A 7,554-nucleotide genomic window follows, 5' to 3' on the forward strand; every position below is an offset into this window, starting at 1 on the left:
CGACGAGGAAGTCTATAGAGTTGGCGAAGATCCTCCAGAAGAGGAAGATTAGTATAACCTATGTTCAGCAAACCAGGTGGGTGAGTTCTAAGGCTCGGGATGTACACGGGTATAAAGTTTGGTTTTTAGGAGGCTCGAAGGGTAAGAATAAAGTTGGTGATAGCTAACGTGAGTTTCCAAAAGAGGGAGGATCACTTGGTCTCCTTTTCAGAGTGTGGTGGCCAGGACACAGATTGACTACCTACTCTTTCGAAAGCGTGATAGAGGTTTATGTACAGACTGTAAGGTTATCCCGAGTAAAAATCTCACGACCCGACACAGGCTCTTGGTGATGGATCTGGAGATAAAGAGGAAGAGGAAAAAGAGAGTTGTGTATGGGAAACCAAAGATCAAATGGGGTGTCTTGACGAAGGACAAAGCTCAGGAGTTGTGGAAAAGGTTGATGACGTTGGGGGCCTAGAGGAGTAATGGGACGCAAGTAGTAGGTGCACCCAGACAGCGAGTTGCATTAGGAAAGCAGCTAGGGAGGTGTTAGGGGTCTCGATGGGTTTCTCTGGTCGGCATAAGTTTGACTGGTGGTGGAATGAAGAGGTACAAGGAAAGGTGGAAGCAAAAAATGCGGCATACTTGAAGTTAGTAGAAAGTAAAGACAAGTAAGAGAAAAGAGAAAATAAGGTAGGTACAAAGCGGTAAGAAAGGAGGCCAAGTTAGAGGTTACGATGCGAAGACAACGACATTTGAACCCTTGTACGAAGAGTTAGGGGACAAAGGCTGGGACGGGAACCTATACAGGTTAGCCAAAGCGAGAGAGAAGAAAGCCTACGACCTAGACCAAGTGAAGTGCATCACAGATGAGGAGGGCAATGTATTGGTGGCAGAGGAACATATTAAACAGAAGTGGCTGACATACTTCCACCAACTTTTGAATAAAGAGAGGGTCATGAGTATCGTGTTGGGTGATCTGGTAATACTCCGAGAGCCGTCGTGATTTTGGGTATTGCAAGCATATTAAGGTTGATGAGGTTGAGGGGGCTATGCATAAGATCAGTAGGGGTAAAACGACCGGCCAGACGAGATTTCGGTAGAATTTTAGAAGAGTGCGGGTATAGCGAGTTTGGAGTGGTTGACTGGGTTATTAATGTCATATTTAGGACTACAAAGATGTCCAAAGAGTGAAGGTGAATTACAATGATTATGTTGTACAAGAACAAGGGTGATATCCAAAACTGTAACAAATACAGGGGTATCAAGTTGCTGAGCCACACCATGAATGGGAGAGGGTTGTGGAGTTGAGGGTGAGGAAAAGGGTGTATCGGATTCATGCCAAGGCAGTTGACTACGGAGGCCATTCATCTTGTGAGGAGATTGGTCGAGCAGTGCATGTCATGCCCTATTTTTAACGTGTTAAAACTAGTTCACAACTTATAGGCTATGTTTCCTCTGGTTTTGCAATTTTCAGAGTCGCCACCTAATTTTATGAAATATTAGGAAACCATAAGAAAAAAAGTAAACTCCATTTTTTAGTCTTTGAAACCTGTGAGATTCTAGGTAAGGGTTTTATTTACCCCGAGAGGAAGGTATTCAGCATCCCTCAGAGCCTATCCGAGGACAGTCTTTAAACTTAGTTTAATTAACAGTAGAGGGGGATTATTTAATTATTTATTATCACCTATTTAAAGAATTGTGGAAAAGAAAACTATTCTCTCAAAACTATTTGTATAAAAAGGGAGTTTTTAACGTAATTGTAGCCTATGTGAGTAAATGCATATATATATATAAAGGAAGTAGTTAATGCTAATGTGTGCATGAGGAAAATATGTATGACATTTATTTTATATGAGAATAATAAGTGTCATATAGAACAAGGAGATGTATATTTTATAAGAAAATAATCTACATATGTGATAGTATACCCTAGGTGAATACTTAAAAATAGTTATGATGACACGATAATATTTATGTGTACATATAATGAAAATACGACTAAGAATTAATAAAAAATAAGATAGTACAGGTACGGTATGCGCGTATGAAAATAGTATATTGGTACACCCATAATAAAGGAAAGCAATTAAGACAGGATGTAAAATTATATGTATTAGGAATATATATATATATATATATATATATATATATATATATATATATATATATATATATATATATATTGTTTTCAAAAGAGTACGTATGTATATTTTATAAGATGAGGTATAATATGATTGTTGTATATAATGTATACTAAAGATAAGTATTTATAATATAACGTACATACGTATGCATGTGATGAGAAAATGATTAAAGGTATTTAAAGTAAGAATAGTATACATACGTGTAAAATAGAATCTTTGTATATAAAGTAGAGTATATACCTTGTAGTTCTTGAAAATACTTAGACCACTATACTTGGGTCCTAATATGGTTTCCTTGTATTAAACTTGCGAAATTTGAGCCTGCTCATGTTAGCATTAAAAAATGATTGCCCATGAAATATGCATCTTACCCTTTTGAAACCCTTATTTAGATCGCTAATTTTTGTTAAAATGGATTTAAATAGAAACGTTAGTTTGTTGAGCGATTAACTCAAAAAGGATTTTTTTTTTTATTCTTTCAGTTAATTTCCTTTAGTTGGAAATCATTTTTAACCTGGCAGTGCATAGACAAAAAACATGAGCGATTATCATTTCTAACACGCCTAAGCCAAGATTTACCATCATACTTAACTATTTTTCCATAAGTTCCTACACAAGCGAGAAACAAATGTGCTACAAATACAATCCATAAAAATGCTAGTCAAGAATATAAACATGTATATACGTGATAACGCGAAAGGCACGAAATTTAAAGAGAGGAGGAAGACGGGGATGCTAGACACGAGCAATTAAATCTTGCAACTGGCTGTTCTCTGATATGGGCAGAATCCGGAGTTGCCATAACTCCAAATGCTCCCAAGGTTCCTCATGAAAAAGAAAAAAATAAAGATAAGGATTAGAAACAATTCTCAACAAGGAAAAAAGAAGTCTATATAACTTTAATTAATAAAAGCTAGATAAAAGAATCAAATGTAAGACAAGGCTTTCTCGTGTCATATTCTCAAAACGCAACACCACGATCAGTTTAAAAGAAGATCATCGTAGTCCCAATTGCTACTCAAACAACCAAACGCTTCAAGCTAAATGTACAAAACATCATATTGGCTTATTCCCAAACAGCATATATCCAGAGATACTTAGCATATTTTCTCTAGGTTCAAATAAGGAAAAAATAATTTAGCATATTAATTGCGCCCGAACTTGAGTATAGCAGCCCCACTCCCTTTTTATGCCAAGTTTTAAGTGTTCAAATCAGTAAACTTTCAATCAAGTATAGAAATTTGTTCTTTTAAAAGTGAGGCCTCAAGTTAAACAACTCTTCATTGGCCCAAAATATAGTATCCGTTCAAATCAGTTAGCTTATCAAAGTGTAGTATCTGCTTATGTTTGAAAGGAAATAATAGCAGCTCATCAAAACAAGGCAGCAACCATTTTCTCCAGTGTAGCATTTGTTCATTTGGATTTTAGACAAGAGCAGCAGCTAAGTTTTTTCAAAGTGCAACACTTTAAGCCTCCAAAATACCTAAAAACGTAGCAGTTGTTTTGGCTCCAAATCTACTTAAAGAGCAGCAGCCATTTGGCCTCAAAACAGTAGCAAATTGATCCAGAACTATGGCAAACAACTCTCAACTGCAGCCACTGTTTTTGCCCTCGGAAGGTCGCAACGAGATAGCCTCATAATGCAGCCAAACAGCCTTAAAGGTGCAACAATAATCTACTCTAAAGTGTAGCAATATTTTGGCCGAAACGCAGCAGTGATTTCAGCCCAAACTAGCATCGTAATGCAGCAACCAATTTGCCAAATGCAGCAGCAAAAATAGCAATTAACAATATGCCACAACTACAGGCAGCACAGCAAGTGTAGCAAAGCAGCAAATTTACTCAAGAGGATGTCATCTTTCAATCTCAAAAATGCAACAATGATTCAACCAAATGCAGCAAACTTATCAAGAAATGTAGCAATAATTGGCTCGAAAGCACAACAGCAGTTGGCTCGAACAGCCAACATTCGAAGTGCACCAGCTAGGTCTCAAAATGTAGCAGCTTAGGAATGCAGCAATTTGGACTCAAAGATGGCATCTTTCAGTCTCAAAATGCAGCATTTAACTTAGTGGCATAACTCAACTCAAATTAATTAATATTGACTAACATTCAGGCCATAAATTGCAGCAACAATATGCCCTCGAAGGGCAGCATTAATTGGCAGGAAAGCAACACTAATGGGATATAATAACATAGGAGCAATTACTTCGCATCAAGTATAGTATCTGTTTCTTTTAAGAAGGCAGCAAACTTATAATAGCGACTATTACATCGAGTGCAGCATATATACTCATTTTAAGCACCAATTTAAGTAGCAAACAGGGCTGCAGCTCGATCACAAGAATGTGAGAGTCAGCTCATAGCATCAATATGCTTCTTTTAAGAGCAAAGCAACAACTGATGATCAAGCTACAACAAGCAATGCCAATAAATAACCATGGATAGCAACTGCGAAGTAGTAACATGATGAAACCAACAAAAGGTCAACTGTAGGCAACCATAAGTAGTGCTTTGAGCCTCAAACACCAGCAGTTATTTCAGAGACAGGCTCATCAAGTATAGAGTCTGGGGGTTTAAACCAACAGCTAATCCATTAAGAACACTTTAAGAGTGATCAGCATGCTTGACAGCAAACAACATCAACAAAATGGCAGACAAGGAAGCAACAAGTTTATCCCAAAATGTGACAGCCACATAGGAGTCTCAAAACCAAAATGCTACAGTTCACAAGATACACCAGCTACAGGCAAAACAAGTCCTGGACACCTAAAATGCATAATACAGTTAGAGAAACATGTATATGGGAAACTTGAAGGATCATTTGGAGTTTACACATTCAAACTTTTATTCAGCTCTAATACTTGTGATGTTTGATCTACTGATGACCAAACTGGAATTTAATGACACACAAAAGAAAGAAAGCTGAAACTAAACATAGATAAAAATGCATGTTCAGGCTTCGCACTAAGACCAGTTCTAGAAGAGGAAGGCAGCTGATGGCACAATGCAACACCAAAAAAAAAGGAATCTGTATGGTTTAAGTTCACTTACTACTCAAATGTAATCATCAACTAACCACTTCAAAGCAGCCGAACATAGGAGTTACAAACACAGATTTCAAAGAAAAATTATACTTCAACCAAAATGCACATAGTTCTAATTTCAAAACTGGGAGCAGCAGTCTACTCAACTAGCAAAACTAACATAACAACAGTTTGGTTTGCCTAATATATTTTGTAGAAAGGGATTATTTACTCTTGAAGGTAGCTTATATGAAAGAGAAACAAGAGGTTTAATCTTCAGAGATAAAACTGAAAAATGGGCAGTTAGACTGTTCAGGCAGCTAACTATTTTACTATTTAGACAGTTAAACCAATTGGTGAAAGACATCTGAGATGGCACTTGAGGTAAACAAGTTAAAAAAAAAAACTAAACTTTGTTTAGACAAAATAAGGACATAAACTGACTTCCAAGTTTGAGTTATCTTGTAGCCTTTTACTAGGAGCCAGCAAGTACATTTCTTATCCCTTTCTTTAATCTCAACAATTTATAACACCTGACAGTATGCAGCAAGTATAGCAAAACCAATCTTACTTTCACCATGACATTTTGATATTTCAAATAACAACAAAGGGACTTAGACTAAAAAAAGGAACTGGTAACCATCTTACACTAAACTCAAATGTGAGTTATTTTCCTCCATTTTTACATTATTCCAAGAATGGCTATAAATTTCATTTTATTTGCTAATCCTTGAACAAGATATCATGCTATCCAACAGTTACCTTTTAACAAACAAAAATACACACCTCAGATTTAAAAGAATCCAGTAATTCCATGTCTTCTATTCAAGCAGGGACTCCACATTTAGATATCAACACCTCAAAAGAAGATAATATAACCCTAAAGATCATGCTAACCAATACTACTTTCTCAAATAGAACAATGAAGAGAAACTGAAAAGATGATGTAGGATTTTCAACAAGATTGAGTTGCAATGGTAAACAAGACTTCAGCAAATTAAATCTTCATTTTGATAAAGAGGGGAGAATCAGATGAGCATCCTTCTTAAACTAATGAGAAAATACTTACACAGCTAGGACCATATGAAGAACAGTTAAACTTGAAATAACCAATTCATATTTGATTTATCTCAACTAAACTAATTAAAGGGAAACTAGACTAACAACCATGCTAAGGTAGTGTATATAATGCCCACAGTTAAACAAAATTAATATTAGCTAACCTTTAACCACATACACGCTAATCACTCATTAATAACCACTCAATAATAAAAACACATCAATACGGATTTAAAGACAAAAATTTAAAGGAAAAGGGTTGAGGACTACATTTTTTAGAGTAGCGACGGGAGTTAAAACACATATTCGACGAAATTAGTCGTTTCACGCTAATTTACAACAAACGAGGAGAACACATATTCCAGCAGCCAACTACACCAAATAAATGACAAGAAATACTTGAACGACTACATTTCTACTTCTACTAAATTAAAGACGAAGACAGGACGAATGCGATTACCTTCTTTGTGACAGTGAACTGAAGCTATTGTCGTCGTCGAGTCTCCGAATCCGCTCCAACAGTCCTTGCTCAGCCGAGAACTTGAAAGAAGATTTCGATAACCAAAAAAAAAAAAAAAAAACTTAGAGTTGAAAGAAGATTTTTCTGAGTATGAAAGCTTTGAAAGAGATATTCTCTCAATAAAAGCCTTGTTCAAAGGGGAATTTTCAGCCTCTAAAACTTTGTTAACTTAAATGGGATTTTCTACACTTGAAACTTGTCTAAAACAGCCCAGGAAGGCCTGTATTTATAGGTAAACACTGAGGGGGTTTTAACAACTTCCTCCAGAGGCTTTTGCCTTTAAATTTCGAATTAAAGAGGGGGGAAAGATGGACGTTTTCAACAGATGAGATGGTGAAAGGGGTGACGGGACTTACCCATGAAATCTGCTGAAATTGCACATGGAGCCTGCAAGCTTCAGAGATGGAGTGTGAGGAAGGACAAGAGGGGTGTAGGTAGCGGGTTTTGTGGGATATGGGCGTGGTGGTGGTGAGGTGACGGACGATGGTTGAAGAGATGAAGAGGATCGTTTGGTTTAGTCACTGAATAATGGGTTAAGGACTTGGTTTGGGGATTTAGATATTTTAGTGGGCTGGGTCGGGTGGAAGTTGGGCTGAACGTTTTGGGCTGCTGAATTGTAGAGATTTGAGAATTAATTTGGCCCAATTCAGTAGATGAATTTAATCATCCTAATTCCTTTTCATTTTGAACTAATTAAAATATGCTTCTTTGTCCTAATTAATTCTCAAAAAATGTGTACATATGAAAATTATAATACAAGTAATTTAATATACGTATTTAGTTTAAAATAGAATAAACAATGATTAACATAGTAATAAAT

At 36.4% G+C, this 7,554-nt stretch overlaps 1 long non-coding RNA gene across 1 annotated transcript; it reads right to left on the bottom strand.

Annotated features, from left to right (window-relative positions):
• Positions 1 to 2,656: 2,656 nt before the first annotated feature.
• Positions 2,657 to 7,246, bottom strand: LOC132632486 (uncharacterized). The gene is made up of 2 exons (XR_009579426.1): positions 6,675 to 7,246; positions 2,657 to 2,954 (listed from the first exon to the last, which is right to left on the bottom strand). It is a non-coding gene; the product is annotated as an uncharacterized LOC132632486 (long non-coding RNA).
• Between the last annotated feature and the right edge of the window lie 308 nt (positions 7,247 to 7,554).

Source organism: Lycium barbarum, chromosome 1 (genome assembly GCF_019175385.1).
Source record: "Lycium barbarum isolate Lr01 chromosome 1, ASM1917538v2, whole genome shotgun sequence".
NCBI classification, from domain to species: Eukaryota; Viridiplantae; Streptophyta; class Magnoliopsida; order Solanales; family Solanaceae; genus Lycium; species Lycium barbarum.